The sequence below is a fragment of the Dermacentor silvarum genome, chromosome 1 (genome assembly GCF_013339745.2).
Source record: "Dermacentor silvarum isolate Dsil-2018 chromosome 1, BIME_Dsil_1.4, whole genome shotgun sequence".
In the NCBI taxonomy this organism is placed as follows: Eukaryota; Metazoa; Arthropoda; class Arachnida; order Ixodida; family Ixodidae; genus Dermacentor; species Dermacentor silvarum.
Genome location: NC_051154.1, coordinates 351,487,057 through 351,507,609, shown reverse-complemented (window position 1 = coordinate 351,507,609; position 20,553 = coordinate 351,487,057). Strand labels below are relative to the sequence as shown.

The 20,553-nt window shown below is 46.2% G+C and overlaps 1 protein-coding gene and 1 long non-coding RNA gene across 3 annotated transcripts in view; both read right to left on the bottom strand.

The window, feature by feature from the left end:
• Positions 1–12,456, bottom strand: part of LOC125943388 (uncharacterized) — a 38,438-nt gene extending 25,982 nt beyond the window's left edge. Inside the window, exon 1 of the mRNA XM_049662678.1 lies at positions 11,710–12,456. The gene's annotated coding sequence lies outside the window, so the exon portion shown is untranslated. The remainder of the gene's footprint in view (positions 1–11,709) is intronic.
• A 316-nt stretch (positions 12,457–12,772) lies between these two features.
• Positions 12,773–17,203, bottom strand: LOC125942358 (uncharacterized). 2 transcript variants are annotated; one of them, XR_007465034.1, is made up of 3 exons: positions 17,096–17,203; positions 14,329–15,109; positions 12,773–13,489 (listed from the first exon to the last, which is right to left on the bottom strand). It is a non-coding gene; the product is annotated as an uncharacterized LOC125942358 (long non-coding RNA). The 2 variants fall into 2 exon arrangements; XR_007465033.1 differs by having other exon boundaries at positions 12,773–13,493; positions 14,979–15,109.
• Between the last annotated feature and the right edge of the window lie 3,350 nt (positions 17,204–20,553).

The following is a 20,553-nucleotide window of genomic DNA, read 5'->3' as shown; positions in this document are numbered from 1 at the left end:
GTGTAGGTATATTCTGCGACTGTAGTTTGTGTTTGCCATGAATTTTAGTCTGCCGGCGTATTGTAGTTTGGATCTCGCCTCCCTTGCCTCGTATGAGGACCAGCTCATTTCCCCTCTTACTGCTGCATTAGCTGTAGCCATGCTTCCCCCCAGCAGCCAGCGGCCCAGTTCAATTTGGTGGCGCTCCAGGCATTTTATGGTTTCGCTGGAGTAGGCCAGTGCGTCGTCTGCGTACGTTGTCGCTGGTACAGCCATTGCCTTCCACAGTGTGCGTCCAACAGTGTAAGGGTTGTACGAGTGCCTGGCCAAGTTCCAGATGTTGCCTTTGAGGCGATTTGATTTTTTGACTAAGGCGATTTGGTGCTGATCTAGATAATTTGGTTGGTCGCCGAGTGTTACACCGAGGTATTTGTATTATTCAGATGTTTTTTTGATGAGGTTCCCTTGGAGGGTGAATTCGTTGCCAGTGTTGTTTATGTTTATTCCCAACCACTGCGTTTTTTCAGTGTTGAACCTTAGCTGGTCGTTTCCTGCAACTCGGGAGCAAATGTCAAGCTGGTCTTGGAGGTCAGCTGCTGATTCTGCTAACAGCACAATATCATCGGCGAATGCCAGACATGAGATCTTGGTGTATTCCTCCTGCCCGTCAGTTGTTATCGTGGACAGTCGGAGGCCTGGTCCCTCGATGTCTAATGTTTGAAGGAGTTGTGTTATGTATACATTAAATAGTGTTGGGGACAAGGGACATCCTTGTTTTAGTCCTATCTTTTGCTGGACTTTCTTCGACCTAAGTTCGTTTAGCCTGTACACTGCTGTGCAACCCGTGTATAGGTCCTTGAGGAGGTCTATGCCTTTACTTTCTAATCCGATGCCCTGTAGTTTTTGCCAAAGCCTCGAGTGGGGAACACTGTCATAGGCTTTTTCCATATCTAGGAAAGCCAGATAGAGCGTAGATTTTTCCTTATTTTTCATTTCTAGAGCCTGGGTCAGCGTGAATATATGGTCACTTGTCCTGCGGTTTGGTCTGAAGCCGTTTTGAGATTCTGGGAATATGTTATTTGATTCACATAACTTTTGTAGTCTTCGGTTTAGGATTGCGCTGAATAGTTTTTGGACATTGCTTATTATAGATATTGGGCGGTAGGCATTCAGTTGTTCAAGTGGTTTTCCTTTGCCCTTGTGTATGAGGGTCACTTTTGCCTCTTTCCATGCTGGTGGGATTTGGCCCGATTCAAGGATGTTGTTGAAGTACTGTCGTAGTGTTTCTCGTGCTTTTGTCTTTAGTGCTTTTAAAAATTCGTTGGGGATATCATCGGGGCCTGTTGCTTTTTGGTTTTTAAGGTCACTGATGCGTCGTTTCAGCTCTGTTGTGGATATTGGGTTCAGCATACTATGTTCTTGCTTCCTCATGTTCATCTTATCAGTGGCTGTGTTTGTGTCCTGTGGTGCATGCGCTTGTGGGTTGTCTTGGAGTGTTGTGAAGTGTGATGTCAGGTATGCTTCCATCTCTTCTCGTGTTGTCAAGACTAGTCCTGAGGTTGTGTGCAAAGTAGTTGTTTTCGGTAAGGTCTCTTTTGGTTGTAGGGAGTCAATATACATCCAGAACCTTTGACTGTAATGCTTTCGTTCCTTTATTATATGGCTTTCTTGTTGCTTGAAAGTGGTGTCAACTTTTTCGGCCACCAAGTGTTTCACCTTTTGTTTCTGATTTAAGTAGGCTTGCCATGCGTTGGCTTTTGCTGTGGTGTCCTTTCGCTTGTATGGCGGTGTAGTCTGGATAGGCTTTTGCGTTTTGATATTTCTTCTTTAACTTCCTTATCAAACCATGGTGTGGGTCGTGTTTGGGTGATCCCTTTTGTCTTGCCAAGAGTTTTGTCTGCCATTTGTAGGCATTGTTCGATGAACTCTTCATAGGTTTTCGTGTTTTCTATGTTTTCTTCTAGTTGTAATGCAAACTCTTCTAGTTTGTCTTTGTCTCTCGTCTTCCAGTGCCTTGTTGTGCTTGTTGGTATACGGCCAAGAGATGGCGCTGGCAATAAGAAGATGGATGTGGTGGATAAGTACAAATATCTTGGAGTGTGGATAAACAATGGGGCTGAGTACCTAACGGAACATGAAAAATATGTAACGGCTAAAGGTAGCAGAAATGCGGCTGTGATGAAAAATATGGCACTATGGAATTACAATAGGTACGAAGTTGTGAGAGGGATTTGGAAAGGGGTGATGGTCCCTAGTTTGACTTTCGGCAATACGGTCCTGCACATGAGATCAGAGGTTCGAGCAAGGTTGGAAGTTAAGCAGCGAGTGGTAGGTAGACTTGCTCTGGGAGCACATTCAAATACACGAAATCAGGGGGTACAGGGTGATATGGGATGGGCGTCATTTGAGGGCAGAGAAGCCAGCAGCAAGATAGAACTTGAGGAGCGATTGAGAGAAATGGCAGAAAAACGGTGGGCAAGGAAAGTTTTCAGTTATTTGTACATGAGGAATGTTGACACAAAATGGAGGAAGCTGACCAGAAAATTGTCAATCAAATATTTGGACTGCAGGAGAGGTGCAAACCAGGAAACAGCAGTTAAAAAAAAGGTTAAAGAAACAGAGAGGGGTCTGTGGAAAACAGGGATGCAGACGAAATCAGCACTGGGAACATACAAAACTTTCAAGCAAGAAATTGCGAAAGAAAATATCTAAGATAATTCTAGGGGAAGCTCTCTGTTGTTTGAAGCCAGGACGGGAGTATTGCGGACTAAGATGTACCGAGTCAAGTACCAAGGTATAGACACGTTGTGCGGTGCGTGTGGAGAAGAGCAAACGGCTGTACACCTCATACTTTTCTGTAAAGGGCTTAACCCTACAGTGCAAAGCAACGGCCCTGATTATTTCAAAGAATTGGGGTTTAGGGACAGTGAAGGCAAAATAGACTTTAGGCGGGTAAAAATAACCAAACGGAGGTTATCTGATTGGTGGCTAAAATCAAGGCAGGGGTGAAATTTCACCCACCACAAAGTACAAAATACGTTAATAGTCATGGCTAAGTGGCGTATGCCACTGCCCAATTTAAAGGGTTCAGCCTCATCCATCCATCCATCCTAATTGTTCGACCACAAGGAGGTTTAAAAAAAATGCTGGAGTGGAGCTGCCGTCTCAAAAGTGAAGCCGGACCGCCGCCACCTTACCATAGGCAAGCAATAACGTTAGGAAATAGCGGGAAATATACGAAGTACTTTCTTCCCACTCCGTGCTGTTTTTAGGTGGATAATTTAGCCGTGCAGATATCATTGGACGTCTTCCTTTCTGTCACTGGTTTCGGTAGAAAGTCTTAAGTTATTTTCAAATGTTATGGCACATTATGATATTAATACACAGCCAAAGGTAATATTTTAAGCGAAAGGTTCGAGCTTTTAATTTCCAATTAGCCTAGCATTTGCAATAACTGACCAAAAGGACGTGAGCTGCTAGCAGAATTCAGCTGTCACGGCCCTCTTTCTGTGGCTTCACCTGTGCTGGTAAGAAACTGTGGGGCCTGCCACTCCAGCAATTTGCCACTCCAGCAATTTGCCACTGCAGCAAGTGATAAGAACGAAAGCGCCACCCGTTGGCGCAACATGTGATAAAAATATAAACATATAACATATATAAAGATATAGCATGCTAAAAAAAGCAAATAGCCAAATACACATTTTATTTCTACATATAATTGCATGACTTTACTGCGATGTAGGTTGGCTACCAACCTTTGGCTACCAGTGTCATGGCGACGCTTTATTGCGAATACCGAAAATAGCCCCAGTGTACGTATTGTGCGTCTGGTAACGCCCGCGACAAAGAAAAAAATCGCGCTGCGGGCAGCTAAAGAAATAATAAAAAAGCACTGCGCGAAGCATGAGGGGAGGGGAAGGCGAGACATGCGAGGAAGGATAGGAAAGCCATGAGGGAAAGGACTAGCGAGCGGAGCAACGTTATCATAAAAAAAGGAAGAAATAAAGTGCTATAGCGAAAGAAGGAGAGTAAGAAAAAATCGCGCCGCTTTTCTTTGTTTTTTTGCCGCCATAGTACCGTCATCCGTCGGCTAGGGCCTCACTGAAGGACGCCTTGGTGCTAGCGTCGACTGAGCGTCTGCTATACGAGAACCAATGGGAGGTATAGCAAGATCCACCCCCCTGGCACTGCTCTGGCTGGTTAAATTCGGAAGTTTTGTTACCGCTGTCAGAACGGTATTCGTGTCTACCGTACTAGACATGACTACAAATGTCTTTATCATGTCGCCAGGTGACCTAGAGGCCTCAACTAGCAAAAAAAAAAACTTCAAACAAGCAAGCTAGCCCTACTAAAAATCCTATTTAAATTCAAACAGGGTTATACAGGTTTAAACAGGTTTTAACAGTGACCCTTTGGCAACAAACAGGTATATACAGGACCCGTTTACACACAATTGGGTCTGAACGGGGGCCTGTTTGGCCCGCAAACAGGTTTAAACAGGAATCTCCAACACAGAAATGTGTCTAAACAGGGCTGGTAGTTAAACTGGCTCATACTGGTCCCACAGTCACCAAAGAGGTCTATACAGGGGCCTACTCGGCACAAAAACTGGTTCAAACTGGATCTTTGTAGCTGTCATACTGGATGAAATCATACCATGCAATTTATAGCTTGAACAGGTTTACGGTAAAATTCGATTTGAAATTGGTAACAGACTGAAACTCAAGGGCTGTCGGCCAGCGAGCTCGAACATCATTTTTTTTTATATCCAGGCAATTTAACACCTACTAACGTACGGACCCCTTTTTAAGCTTCATAGAAATTGCGTGACCAATAGTTGGTATAAGGCTTTTAATAAAGCTGTATGCTAGCATGCATTTTCGCAAACCGTGTCCTTTATTAACATGTACACATTTTAAAAGTGCATACATACTAAAGACACATATCACATGCGCTCGCTCACACACACAGACACACGCATAGAACGCAAGCAGTGTCCGAAAACACAGGCGACAAGCACTACGGACGTTCTTGAGTACCAACACATTCATAACAAAGCAAGAAATCAAGCCACCGTGACAGCAGCGTCCGATACATGGAGGGCACTACACACGAGCCGTACACACCCGCAGAATGACACACAAGAAAAAGCCGAAACAAACTGTGTTGATCGCACCACTCGAAATGTATCGTTGATAGTGCGGCAGAAAAGCCTTGGCACATCCGCAAACCAAACAATGATATGCTGCAAATTTCAAGCCGATTTCCCAGTCCTGACAGGTCGATACATCCGCTCCGCAGATTGCTGTCCTCACTGTTGAAAGCAACGTGGCTGGAACACGCCGCATAACTCGCAAAATATCGCAATACTACCTCGTAGTGCGTTGTCACGATACATGCGGTCACCAACAGGGCCGAAAGCACGAAAGCATGGTCGTTTTTGGTGCCCCCAGGAGGCGCTGCCACCGCCCCAGGGGCACGACCGGTAAAATTACAGATGATATTATTTTCCCGTCTTCTGCTGTTGCCCCATGTTGCTGTGCGGCTTCATTCCGTCGCCTAAAAAGGCCAGCAGCGGAAGTTCCGGTTCAATAAAAAAAACAATATGCTACGAACACGTTAATAGAGAGTTTTAGAGTAGGGAGACGCAAGCGTTGGGGCCCCCTAGCTCCTGAGGCCGCGCACCGATTGCACTTGGATATTCAAGTTCTACAGCGGGAACAAATAGAAATGGGTTCTTTTATTTTCCTCGAGGGCGAGTTACTGACTGAAATTGCAATATGTGGATTCAGTTGGGGCGAAAGTTGTGCAATTGTTTATTGCAGTGTTCGGTACACCCTGCTATGAGGGATCACAAAGTATCGGAAGGCATTGGAATTTATCACTGCCACGAAGTGAGCCCTTGTTTCGTACATCTTGCGCCCTCCCCCCCCCCCCCCCCCAAGTCAGTAAAGTGGCCAAGTACTCTTTCTCGAGGTAAAAAGCAGACGGCAAAAGAAAACAGCGGTTTGGATATTCATTGTACATGAGTTCTGCTTGAATTAAATTAAAAGCTTTGTGTCCCAAAGGAAATTCCGTAGAACTGCTTAATTAACCATTCGATCAATGCCCCTCTTGAGAAGCTGCTTTCCATATCCGAAGCAATGAACAGTGATGTGTGGTCGGACTCTACAAAGAAAACGTTCACTCGCTCGGTTCGTTTGGGCTATTCGCTTACACTGACAATCATCGCCAAAGGTTTCTGCAAAATAATTTTTAGCTCGCAATACATTACGCAGCGACTCCTTTCGGCTTTTAGCCTGTTTCAGCTGCAACACATTGCATATGCTTCACCGCATTTTACTACTGTAATACGAAGGTGACTTTAGGGAACCGAATTATGCAACCCAAATCGAACCTTTGCTAGGAAACTTTGCATTGGAAGGATGACTGCAGTGAAAGATAAACAGGCCAATTGTCATCAGCAATGTTGATTATATATTAAAGGCAGCACAGTTGTCCTGTACTGAACTGTACAGTGCCTAGGGCAGCCTGGCCATTGCGGCAAACAGTATGCAATAAGGTTGGGATAGATTTGCAAGGAATGCTCAGGAAAAAAAGGCAGCAAGCTGGAATAACAGTTGTTTTGATCAAAAATTCAGGGAATTGTAGTGGAACAGACAAAATAGCAGTCAAGAAAGTGGTCATGCTAAGAGACATTCTCACCAATGCTATTGATTGCATGCTTAGGAGTATTAGAGTTGTTAGCTTGGGAAGTATTAGGAGTAAGGGTCAACGGGAAGGACATGCTGAGATTATTTGCTCCAAATGATTCAGTACCTTAGCTGACAAAGTGTAAGAGTAGGTTGAAATACTCATATGCTGAAGATTAGGGTAATGTTCAATAGCCTGGAAAGAGAACAAAAATTCACAATTCGCAGACAACCCTTAGAATCTGTGAGAGAGAACAATGTTTATATAGGTCAATAAGTCACCGGAGAACCGAATCACCCCCCCCCCCCCCCACGAGAAGGAAAGCTACAAACTAAAAACAGGCTCGAGTGCAGTTAGCAAGTGTTACCCCGTCATGGCCGGCAGCGTACCACTATCCTTGAAAAATTTACAATAATTGCATTCAAGAGGTACTTACATTTGAGGTAGAAACTTGAAGGCTAAGAAAGAAACAAAGGAGGCCGCAACAAGCGATGGAACAAAGACTTGTGGGTGTAATGTTAAGGGACAGGAGGACAGCGGTGTGGATTAGAAAGCAAGGGGGTAGCTGATATTCTAGTTATTAAGAAAAGAAGTTGGGCAGGATTTGTATTGTGTAGGGCGGATAATTCGTGGTCTAGAGTTACAGAATGGTTGCTAAGGGACACCAGAGAACTTTTTTTTTTTTTTTATAGGTGGTGTGATGAAATTAAAATATTGGCAGGAATAAGATGGTGTAAACTGGTGCAATACAGGCAGATTGATAGACGAGAACTTTGTCCTGCTGTGGTTCTAAAATAGGCCGATGATGATGAAAATAAAAATATTGACCACATACAGAGCAAGTTACCTTTATTATATATGTGATTACATAATCAATGCACAAGTAAAACACAATGGAAATTACATAGCGGTGGAGTTTTGTAAAGGGCACGCAATATTTAGCAAAGCAAAACACACAGGGTAGGAGTTATGATACAGTACTTTGCAGAAGTATCTGCAGGACCACATGCAGTAACAGCCATGAATTTGACCCAAGTAGCATACATGTAAAAGATAGGTCTCCCTAGAAGCTCAAATTAAAGGAAGTGCTTAATGTGCATGCACATGTTTTGGAGACCACGACAGTCACATTTAAATATTGGGTCAATGGAGGAGTGCGCTGGTCTGGGCTGGTTGGTACATTATTAAGATGGGAACAAACAGCACTTGGACGGGACAAAATGAATACAACAGACAAGACATTGATCAGCGCCTTGTCTGGCGTACTCACTTTGTTCTTTCCAAGCATTGTTTGTTACCGTCCTAATTGGGTCAATTACCTTAGATAAAATTAAATGATGTTGACTGTAATGTGCATAAACAAGATCTTACACATTTTTCCATAATATAAAAATGATTAACTAACAAATAAAGATTCACTGGACACGTCATGTGTAGGTGAGGCCGAAGTGCATGCTTACAAGTAGAAACTGTGAGACGTTTGCCATTTGTGTGAAATTGATACTGCCTCTGGATGCACTTCCAGGTCAATAGATGCTCAAAAACATGCGCAGGACATGGAACAACTTACTTCCAAAATAGAACTGGAAACTTCTCGTGATCCTTTTTATTATAGAAAGCATGAACTCCACAAACATAACTGCTTATATCTTTATCATATTAGACTAATGTTTGCTTGGCACAATAAGGCGTAAAGCAGCAGAATGGGCAACCTTGCAGAAAATTACCAACTTTATGACAGGGCTGCTCAGCAGGCCAAGCAATTTTTTTTTGTACATAAAAAAATTTCACAGACAATACATTTTTAGCAGTACGTCTGTGTACGAGTAGAATGTTTTTGACTTGAAGCAATTCACCAACATTCAACAACCTTCGTTCAGATGCTGACATAATATTCTTGAGCAATACTGTATCTGTAAACTGGCATTCTTCTGTTTCAGTGTTTTATTTAAATAACGTCTTATGGGACAGAGATCATAGTAGGGCATGTTCGTGTTATGTATTACCTGAACAGTCGATATTTACCATGTGCTGCCTCAATGAACTGCACAACTCGCACAATGAACTGCTCTAGTGATTTAACAGTTCTACTTTCACAGTTCCAATACTCAAGTGATGGTGATGTAGCCATATTGACAGTTTAGGCTTTAGTGATTTAACAGATATACTTTCACAGTTCCAATAGTTTACTGGGATTTACACCGAGTGCCTAAACTGAAAATATGGCTATATCAACATTACTTGAGGTCATTTAAAATTATCATATGCACTATGCAGCTCCGTGTTGCAGCCAAACATAATTTAATAACTGCCATATGTTAGATTTTGCTGCCCAACCACAAGCGAGTGGTGAATTGCCACAAACCTATGTGCAACAACCAACAAACATCAAAAGGTTGTTTCATAATGATGTCAGCCGCATCTCCTCCGGCCAAAGCAGCTGCGAAACAAAAGTGAAAGTGAGTATAGAACGTTCTTGTCAAAACCAATAATATCACAGAAAACATGCTCCACTGACATAATTATACTGTGTTTATTAGGGTAAGGGCTATGTGTGGCCAAAGAGTGCCAGCACAGGTTTTTTCAAATGCTTTGATGTTATTATGACATAAATCAGGCAGAATCTAAGCTCCACTGACAATTTACAAGCATTACATAGGTTAAAATGCAGCACACAAAACTATGCAAATGTGCAATACACCCAAGAAATGGCCCCAGGCCCCAGCTGTACAAATGCGAAAGAAACCTGCCAAGCAACAAATAAAGCAAAACGTATGTTGCATCACATGTAAAGATTTTCGCATTGGTATACTGCTTTCACACATGCACTTCTATGGACCAGTGAAATCAAAGGTGAATGAGCACGGCTCAGCACCAATGAGCAGGGGAGTGTGGGAGAAAAAGGAGATAGGAGAGGAAAGGTGTAAGTGTCGCCATGGCAGGAGCGAAGCAGATCGGTAGGCAGGAACGCTGTCACGTCATCTGGGGGTAGGGGCTATGTCAGCTGGTGTCAGGCCTGGTGCGGTCGGCCAGTCAAAGGCCGGGTGTTAGGGCAGGGCTGGAAGTCCTGTGATGAAAGGAGCCAGCTCACATGGATAGCCTGGCAGTTATCCATGTGTGCTGGGGGTGCTAGAGAGTTGTTAAGAGCCCTGACGAGTTAAGGTACTCAACTACGCTGAGCAGGACCAAGAGGTGGTCTCGGCGGGGGAAGAGGATGTCCTCCTGTCGCGCAGTGGAAAGTCCGAGGCGGCGGAACTCCTGTAGGAGCAATCCACAGGGTTGGTTGTACGCCAAGCAGGCCAGCAGGAGGTGCTCCAGCGTCTCTGGCTCGCCGCAGCAGGCACAGGCAGGCGAGGCGGTGAGCCCAAGCTGGTGGCGCCGTGCTGCTGTCCAGCAGCAGCCAATCCTCAGACGGAGCAGGAGTGAGGTGTCCCTCCGTGCAAGGCCGCGCTGCCGGAGTTGCCGTAGGGGGTGTCCCACGGACACGGCCTTGTCGGGATGGGATGCTTGGAGGTGCTGCAGCAGCCGGTGCCTGGTGAAGTCCGCGGCTGTGGCTGCCATGCTCAGATGGACGTCACCATGGCAGTCACTCTTGGCCAGAGCATCAGGCTCCTTGTTGTCAGGAATGCCTACGTGGGCAGGAATCCAGTGCAGGGACACCGGGCAACCTGCATCCTGGAGTGCCGACAGTCGAGTTGAGAGGAGGGCAACCCCCAGGCTCGCCCTCTCCAGCCTCTGCATGCTCAGGAGAGCTGCCTTTAAGTAGCAGAAGATGGCTGCAGGTGTCTCTGGGGGTTCCTCCGTGAGCAGGACGACAGTGAGGTGGAGACCTGCTACCTCTGCTGCAGTGGAGCTCGCATGTGCTGGAAGGCGACACTGCTTACTCCTCCACAGGGCAGGTGCGATGCACGCCGCCATCGCCTAGCCTGTGTCGGGAACTACTGAGCCATCGCCGAAGACCTGCAGGTAGCCTTCATGGTCCTTGTGGAGGAGAGAGGTTGCTGTCTGCTGGAGTGCACAGGTCGGTGAGTGCCGCTTGGTGAAGCCCGGTAGTTTCATGGTGATGGCGATTGGAGGTCTCAGGGGTGAGGGCAGCAGTACTGTGTTTGCCAGGAGGGTTTCCGATCACCTCCTCATACAGGCAGCACAGCCACCCCATCTGCGAGGAAGGTCATGAGTGCAGGCGGGGCAGCAGGGCACCGCCGTTTGCAGCATGGTGGAGGCGATCCACATGTCGTAGGCTCTGTCGCAGGAGCAGCAGTGACAGGCGCCATGCTCGGCCTCGGCCAGAGTGGCAGCGACATGCGACTTGCACGGAACACCAAGACAGAGCCGAATTGTTGCCCGGTGTTGCAGCTCCAGCTTCTTCAGGTGAGGTGGGGGTAGCGCCACCAGTGGAAGGGCGTACCACAGGTGTGAGGTGGCTGCTGCATGAAAGAGTTGCAAAGCCCACCTGGTTGTGCAGCCTTGCCCACGAGCGAGAAGCTGCGAGACGGCCTTGCAGACCCAGAGTACCTGTGCATACAGGGCCTTGGCAGCAGGCAGCCACGTGAGCCAGTGGTCGATGCACAGCTGGAGGTATGCAACCGCCGTGCTCCAGGGGATGTCGACATCCTCCAGGCGCAGCCGGGCAGCTTGGCGACAGGCGGCTGGGTAGAGCAGCATGGCGTCCGTCTTCTTGGCCGAGATGTCCAGGCCGATGCTGCTCAGGTAGGCTGCCGCAGTGTTCAGGGCTCTCTGCAGGGCTTTGCGGGCGCTGTGGAGGGACTGCGGTTGCCCTCGAACTCACAGGGCGATGTCGTCTGCGTAGATTGAGGACTCGACGGGAAAGTGAGGGTCGATCGGCAGGGTGGTAGGCAGCCGAGTCAGGGCCAGGTTGAACAGGAAGGGGCTCACCACTGAGCCCTGCGAAACACCTGCAGCCACTGCACGAGGAGAGTTCTTTGCTTTGCCCACACATACCTGGAGGGTGTGTTCTTTCAAGAAGGACGTGATGAAGCGCCCCAGGTTTCCACCAATGCCGAGGAGATCCAGGACTTGTTGGATGACTGGATGCGGCAGGCCGTCGAAAGACCCCTGGACGTTGATAAGTACCAAGAGCATGACGTCACCGTGGGCCTTGGCTTCCTCCAGTGTGGAGACCACGTCCGCGATAGAGTCTGCAGTGGACCGTTGGCGCTGGAAGCCTGTTTGTTGATTGGCCAGGAAGCCCCTGGCACGAGCTACCCAGTCCAGCCGGGCCAGAGCCATGGCCTCCATAACCTTGCAGGCAGCAGAAGTGGGGGAGACTGGCCGGTAGGATGTCAGGTCCCCAGCTGCCTTTTCTGGCCTTCAGGATGGGGGCCACGATGGCTGTGCGCCAGGACTCGGGCAGCTGCCCTGACCGCCAGATCTCGTCGATGCAGTCAAGCAGGCACTGCTGTTCGCTGGCGGCCAGGCTCCAGAGCATCTGCGTTGTGACTCCGTCAGCTCCTGGTGCGCTGCGACACTTACGTCTCCGTAGGGCTGCCTGGAGTTCAGTGGAGTGTCAGTGGCTTGTCGCAGATGGTGGCCACGTGGCCAGCATGTCCACTCTGGGTGGAGGCATTGAAGGCAGGTAGGCTGGCTCACAGGGGGCAGTCCGACTGGCAGGATGCAGCAGTCTGGGGAACAGGGGGAGCAAAGTGGTCTGCCAGAAGCTCCGTGAGAGCCTCTTCGCTGATCCCCAGCGTGATGGCCACGGCAAGGACCGGTTGGCAGCTCGAGCTCCTGTTGGTGAGGGATTTTAGGAGTTGCCAGGCCAGGGGCCCCTGGACCTAGCCTTGATGGTGGAGCAGAGGCTGCTCCAACTCTAGCTCCTCCTGCGCCGGGCGTGCCGTCTGCAGTAGGCATCCATCCGTCTGTAGTCGGTCCAGTGTTCTGCCTTACACATCCGGATTGCTCTGCGTTCTGTACAGCGTTTGAAGGCACGAAGGTTCACTACGTACAGATCCAGAGCAGGGGTATGCGGCTTGGCAGAGCACTGAACGGTGGCCACCTGTGCACACTTAGCTATGGCACTCAGGAAGTCACAGCCATCGACCATCGCCCTGCAGATGTTCCTGAGCAGGGACCAGCCTGTGACGTGGTAAGTCCTTAACCTTGGCCTGCTCCCAGACACCAGGTTGATCACAATAAGAAAATGGTCCGACCCCCCATGTGTCTGGAGCTGTGGCCTAGGAGTAGGAGCACTGCTCTATGGCAAGTGTGAGGTTGATGGCTGTGCTCACTCCACGATGGACGTAGGTGGGTCCTCCGCTGTTGAGGATGAGCCGTCCCGCTCGGTTTATAGCCTCGGTGAGGTCTTTGCCTCTGCGGGTGGGACATTGAGCTCAACACAGCGGTGCAGCGCTTCCCTTTCCCTATAAAGAAACACCTTCACAAACTGCACATTTCTGACTTGGACACAAACACACACTGGGTGCACAGATGCAGCAGCACAGGATCACCTTAGAGATGGGACATTGTCTTCAACACAGCGGCGCAGTGAGTGGCTCCGCTTGGCTCTCTTTGGTGCAGGACTGTTTGTTGGCCTTCCTGGAGGAACACGTTTGGAACCTCTGTTGAGGCCAGGCCTCTCCTTGAAGTGCTCGTTGGCTGCACATGTATTCTGCCCTGGCACCTTGAAGCTCTGGAGACAGACGTTGACATTGTTATCCTAGCCTCGATAAAGCTCTCTTTACTGGGTAGCTTATTTAATTTTTTTTTCTGAGCCTGGCCACATGCTTCAGGTCATCACCAACTTGTTCCTTGAAGTGCCGAAAAGTTGCTGCAAGGTGCTCAAATGGATCTGCCTGTTCTTCCTGGAAAAAAATGAAAATGGGAGAAGCGGCCTTGTCACAAGCCGCAATGCACACAGCAATAGTGTTCTTCTGCCTTTGCATAAGTCACATTCTAGAATGTTATGGCAACTGATATTACCAAACCAACTCAGATATTATATATAGCATCTGCCTACACATGGAAAATTAGATGTTTATGCCACGTGAAGAACACTCCCGCATATTTAGTACATACTTATCAACCTTCTCCATAATTACAAGTGCGAACAAATGCTACGACAGAAAATTTTTTGATTGCAATACTTTTGCCTTGATACAAACATATGTACCCTTAGTTTTCATCAAGAAACATGGAGCAGAAAAAGGAAATCGTTTAAGCTCATCAAGACTGTTCCTCCAGATTGCAACCCATTTATTAGAATAACAAGGAAGGAGCACATTTAATATTACTTTATTGGACACTTCTCCTTTTTGCTATTCGCTTGGACAGTATTTTGAGCTATGTGTAAGCAGAAATTTGCTTCATTAGAACTGATACCATGTCAGATCTTATATTGTTGCCTTTCATTTAGCAGTAGAACACAATAAAATAAAGCACTGGCAATGAAATACCTTCACAATACTGGATAATTTACTATACTTGATAATACTTCTTTATACCTGATAATATGTTATGTATAGGTTTGTTACATCGAGGTTTGACCGTATCGGGAAGAAAATATTGAGTATACGTAGTTCTATACTATTTGTCATCTCACAACTACAGTTGCCATGGACGTCAGTAAATTCTAGTCATCATAGACTAGAGCATGTGATCCCTATATTCATCAGAGTTTACCTTACAAACATTCAACACAAATCTGGCTCACTAGTTGTGCTGGTGAACCTTCCGAGCTCCTTGGAAGCCCATGCTGCATTTGTGTAGAGGCTGCTTCTGGACCATCCAAGCAGTGTGGAATTGTATCCATGCATGCTGTGTCTGCTGGCTGTGCAGCCGTTTCATGGAGGCCCTCAACAAACCCAATACTAGGGCATCTGTCCCCTAGAGCAAGCTTTCCGAGCTCATATCGGCTTTGCTTAGAAAGCAGAAGGGCATTGGGGAATGCTCCACCATACACTTTGTGCACAAGTGCCTGGTGCTTACAAAAGGCACCTTGCTGCCCTGACCTGCACGTACACAAGCTGACATCAGCATATACGCTGTAGTACTTGTCCTCACTAGTGCTTGGTACAATGCACTGTCCATTTCTGTCACATTTTACCTCTCGAATGCCTCCTGGCAACCTCTTCAATAGGTTGTCATATAGAAGGCTGTGCCCAGAAACACGTGAACGTGCGTGGTCAAGTCTTCTGTGCTGGAAGTATCTCTCCCACACAACAATGATGAATTCAGCTAGAGCAACAACATTAAATGCTTTGGTTAGGTGCAGAACAATGTCTTTCAATATTCTAATAGACGCTTCTGAATATTTGTTTGTATTATGGCCTCTAGTCCTCATGGCCAACCGGAACAATAGCCCCCATTCTGCTTTTCGTTCAAGGAATGCTTTAACATGGCTGATGTAGCCCTCTTGCTGCTAGGTGCAAAGCTCCTGCATCGCTGCTTCCATGACATCGGCACCGTCAGCATACATGACCTGCATGTTTGTACATACATTAAAAAACCATTGCCTAAAAAAAGCAGGGCTGCGTGGAGCGACAAAAAAGGAAAGATACTTCAGGAGGACTGACTGTTGGGCTAGTTCGTCTTGCATTCTGACTTTGGTAGCTTAGCAGAGAGTGGTGGATGAAAACAAAAAAACATCCCTGTCTGTTTTGTTTGTGTCTATCCACCACTTTGAGCTAACCTACCATAGAAATAAAAAAGGAAAGACAGTGGATAAACTGTTGGCCTTCAACTTTACAGTTTGAAGCTGTTCAGCTATAATGAAAAAGGCGATGTCTGATACTCCTTGAGCAATCGCAAAATATGATGCATTAAGAACCTACACACAACACCTTAATTTATTTACAGTATTTATTATGTGTATTCCTTCATATAAAGAAACAATGCCCGATATTAGAAGAGTAGATACAGTAGACATCCGTTAATTCAACTCTGGTTAGTAATTTTATTTTTGGGTTAATTCAAACCTGACAGGAGGTTACGGCTGGTGCCCATGCATCGCTATGGGCCCAAACTTTCTCTATTTGGTTCCAAAATTGGCTTTCGCTGGATAATTTGCATTTGACCAGTCAGCAGGCATGTGCTTGACACCTATGGTGACCCCAATAGCAACCCCTTTAGTGGCAGCTTCTGTCTCAGCATAGCTTAGACGGCAGTGAATGTGTGAAGCACACGTCATCTACTATCAAAAACGACTATTTTCGACCTGCCCTAGGAAGATTGTCAAGCAATAACTGTAGTTCACAATGTCTGATTACACTATTTACCCGATTCCAATGCACGATTTCTTTTTACACGGAAATTGGACTGAAAACTGTCTCCGCGGGTACAAATCGAATAGGAAAGAAAAACCGCTTTTATGGCATAAGTTTCCTTTAACGCATAACACGAATGTATTGCAGTGAAGCTCACATTAAAAAAATAAGAGTAAACTGGCGGCCATTGTGCGACACATAATTTTCATGCTAAAAAACCGATACGCGTTAGATTTCTACATTGTTTAGGAGCGTTAATATCATTTCTATGTTAGTTGTCTACTTTGGACGCATGAAAATGGGCGCCCATTTGATTCAGGAACTAGTTAGAATCTGGCAAACGAATCAGTGGTGTGTTTTGGCATTCCTACTGCATCTTGTATAATTTCACCCACCAGACAATTTGCTAAATTCCATTGGCCACATCAGGGTAGAATTCATGGAAGTCGGCTATACAAGATACAACACACAAAGAAAGCATATCAGTTTTTGTCAATGCAAGTTCAATCACTTAAGCAGACCATGACAGACCCAAATCTTTTTTTTTTGTCATTTTGTTTATATACTGCAAACAAGTGTTCCATGGTCAAATGTGTTGCTTTTACATTGACTACCATAAGCACCCAGGAATGGCTAAAATAATTTTAAAACTTTGAGCACTGCATGAAACTGCTTAGAGATAATTCATTCCTTGCTTCTGATAAGCAGGCACTGATCAGTTATAAGAAACTGAAGTCGCATAGAAAGCATTAAAATTATGGCACTTTACACATGTAGCCAAGGATACATGCATGCATTCTTTGCGGACAAAATAAACCAATCAGCAACATAAAGTATTAGCAAATAAAACAGTGCAGACAAGCCAGAAAAAAAATATAACGAAGCAAAGGCAGGTAGTGAATGCTCAAGAAGCTCCAGTTCAGCCTAATAAACATAATTATGTATGAAATAAAACCATCATGTAATAGGGACGCAATAATGACATAATAGAAGACTACAAATTACACAAGCATTTTTTATTTTTGCCACCACCAAAATGTGCCTGTCATGGCCAGGAATTGAACCTGTGACTTCGTGCTTAGCAAGAGAATGCCATAGCCACTGAACCACCCCACAATCGCTTCTGCTGAAAGGGCCCATCATCCATGCCTTCTGCATAAATACTCATCTTCAAGCACTGTGATAACAAACGAGTTTAGTACCATCTGAAAAATGGACATCAGCAACTTCCTTGCACTTGGACCAACTCCATGCTTTGCAAGTGTTAGCCATCGCCATTCCGCCTGTGCCACATGAAAATGGCACAGCAGCTGCCTTTTCAGCAGCACTGTTAGCCGTCATGAAGGCTTCTGATGCCTGTATACAAGAAAATTACCAAAGAGAATAAGTGGCCAGAAACAATCACTATAAAAAATATGAAGCTTTTTTCACAAATAGGCACTACAGAAAGGAATCTCTGCAAGCTGCAGTTTGAAACTATTATTTCTCACTCTCCCCAGTTTCTGTATCCTGTGTAGCTGGCAGCATGATGTGTTAAATACTACTGTAAAGAGCACATATATTTTTGAAGACTTGGAAACACTACCTGCATGCTGAAATATGAAGACAGGGAAAATAAGCTATTTTGATTTGATGTTACAATTTGTCCCAATATCGAGGCGTCATGACACAACGCAAGGTTTGACATTATGTAGCGATGAGGCTAGGCATAATGGCACTGTTCATAAAAAGAAATTTGGTATGTGTGCTGCATGTTTTCCTTCAGGCTGTGCTTTTGTGTGGTAGCCACAATGACCACAGAAATTGAGCGAATTAATGCATTATAATGCCATGACTCATCTGCCTCCTTCGCACATAAACCAAAACTAGTTTTGTAAAAACTAGTATTATAGTAAATTATTGAGAGTGCTCTCACACTTACCAGTATTTTTTCTAGGTCTTAGAGTCTTCCATTGAATGTAATAAAATGAAAAGTTAAATAACATGGCGTGCAAGTACTCTTTTAAGAAACATTTTCTTATTATAAGCAAACTGCCTTTGTGGAAATCTGCTACATGGTGGATGTTTCATGAAAGAGAAGAAATAGCCACAATTTGTTTTATTTTTGTACTTTGACTAATTAAAATGAACTGATAACAACAATGACCTAAGCACCTAAGCAGACAAATGCAACTTCTCAACCTTTGCTAATAACTCATATACAAGAGCATAAAGCTTGAATAATAGAGCTGCGTGACCGATAAAGTTGAATGCAGACGAGAATGAAAGTAAAGTAAGATGGAAAGATTTAGTGTCACTTTGAGTTCAATTCGCCATTAGTGTCATTAACAGCCTGACAGATGGAAAAATATAGTGATACTATGTACAACGTACTTGCCAACTCATTTCGCTTTGTCCGAGTGTGTAGCCTCAATAGCAGTGCCAGAAAATTAAGATGATACTCAATGCAGGGTCGGCACCAATTTTAAAATCACTTTTTTCTGCCATTATTTCACTGCCAATGAAAGCTGCCTCTTCTTTAAGGCTTCAATGCTTTATGCTTTGCCACACTTCACACTTCCAAACCCACAGTGTGCCGCTCTGGCACTCAACGCTTATGGTAACAGATTGTATTAATGTTATTTTGCAAATATTGGCTAAAATAATAATTATGTAATGTACCGGCTGATTTACCATTCAAAACTGCCACGAACACTAAGCGACGCTTTCTTTTCTCATCTAGCCCAAATTGGCACTCACAGCGACAAAGTGCCCTAACTAGCTCAATTCCAAATTTCCTCGTCTGACTGAAGTATACGATAAACAAGTTGTTACAGTGCCACTCCATCTCAACTCTCCATTTACTGAATAAAGTTTGTTCCTCCACCTCCGGGTTGCTGAAACCAGTTTTCTATACAGGTCTGTAGATTGAGTACGCCATGGTTTATAACTCTTTTTATTACTTTCTTAGTTTCCTGCACAGTATTTATGAATTAAGTGAAATTCCATCAAGAAATAATGACACATTTATATTTGAAATCTGTAGTTTTTTTATTTCTTGCTTTCCCCCTTCACTTAAGCTGTGCGAACAAAATCATATTTCTGCATAATAAAGCATAAAAGGCGGATAATATTGCCACCTGGTGTTTTGAGCCAGCAAACGATCAGCATTGCGTGCCCAGCAAGAACGGCGAAGAAGACGACGAAGTCGAAGATCCCGCGCCAGCTGGAGAACCGTCTTTTCGTTTCTGGCATTCTTCGGGTCTGGCTGCTAGCACTGTTGATTGATCTTGCCTTAGCGCGTGACAAACTGGTGGAGGTGCTGGGTAATCTAATCTATGCACCAAACCCCTCCGAGCAGCAGGAGCTCCAGTCCTGTACCGGTGGTTACGCCTGTACACCGCGCCAGCAGAAGGATCCGTGGACAAGCCCCTGAGTTTGGACTCCTCCCAGAGACAATGGCAGCTCCGACCACCCCAACCGGTATGGAAGGCACTACGCCGATTCATTGCACGCTACTTAGTCCGCGAACGCCGAATCCTTTCCACGGTGCCATGCATGAGGATGTTGAAGATTGGCTGGTGCACTATGAACGTGTTGCCTCGTACAACAAATGGAACGATGCAGACAAACTGAAAAACGTATATTTCAGCCTTAACGATGGCGCACGTGTTTGGTATGAGAACCGTGCAGATGCCCTAACTTCTTGGGAAGAATTCAAACGCCGTCTTTTTGAGACGTATGCGAGCCCTGATCGCCGAGAACGAGCTCAGCGCGATCTCCAGTCCCGTATACAAATGCCGAATGAAGGTGTCGCAATGTACGTCGAGGACATGACACGTCTCTTTCGACGAGCCGACCCCAGCATGTCGGAAGAAAAGAAGGTGCGGTACCTGATGCGCGGAGTGAAAGAGCAGCTGTTCGGCGGTCTCGTGCGCAGTCCTCCAAAGACTGTGTCAGAATTTCTTTCCGAGGCCGTCACCATGGAACAGACTCTTCGGCAGCGGGCACCATCATACGAACGCCAAGTGAACGCTGCCTCACCTACGGACTTCTTCGGAGCTCTCGGGGGCCACGTCGATTTCTTTCGAGAGCTCATCCGGTCCGTTATCCGCGAAGAACTGCAGAAACTGTCGGTACCCTCACAGCCGACGCTCAGCTCTTTGTCCAGCGTTGTCCGTGACGAAGTGCATCATGCGTTAAGAGAACCACCCTTCAGCACAGACGCTCAACCGCTAAGAACTGACAGCACCCGTATGTCATATTCGCAAGCTTTGCGGCAACCTGCCCCACCTTCCTTCCCGCTTCGGACCGCGTCTCCGGCCATACTACAGTCCGATCAAGCGACCTCTTATTACCACGACCACCGACAGGCCCCAAGGAAATCAGACGTGTGGCGGGCACCTGATCGCCATCCGCTTTGCTTTCACTGTGGTGAAGCTGGGCATGTCTACCGACAGTGCTCTTATCGAGAGCTCGGATTACGCGGATTCTCGGCAAACTCGCCGCGACCTAGGTTCGGCCAGCGTCTTCCTGCGATTGAAGAATACGTTGCCCAGCAGCGCGGATCCTCATCAGCTCGACACCAGTCACGCTCCCCTTCGCCGCGGCGATTTTCTCCGACTCGCCGTACGTATTCGAGCGTGGTGCAGGGTCGGTCGCCCAGTCCGCGCCGGGAAAA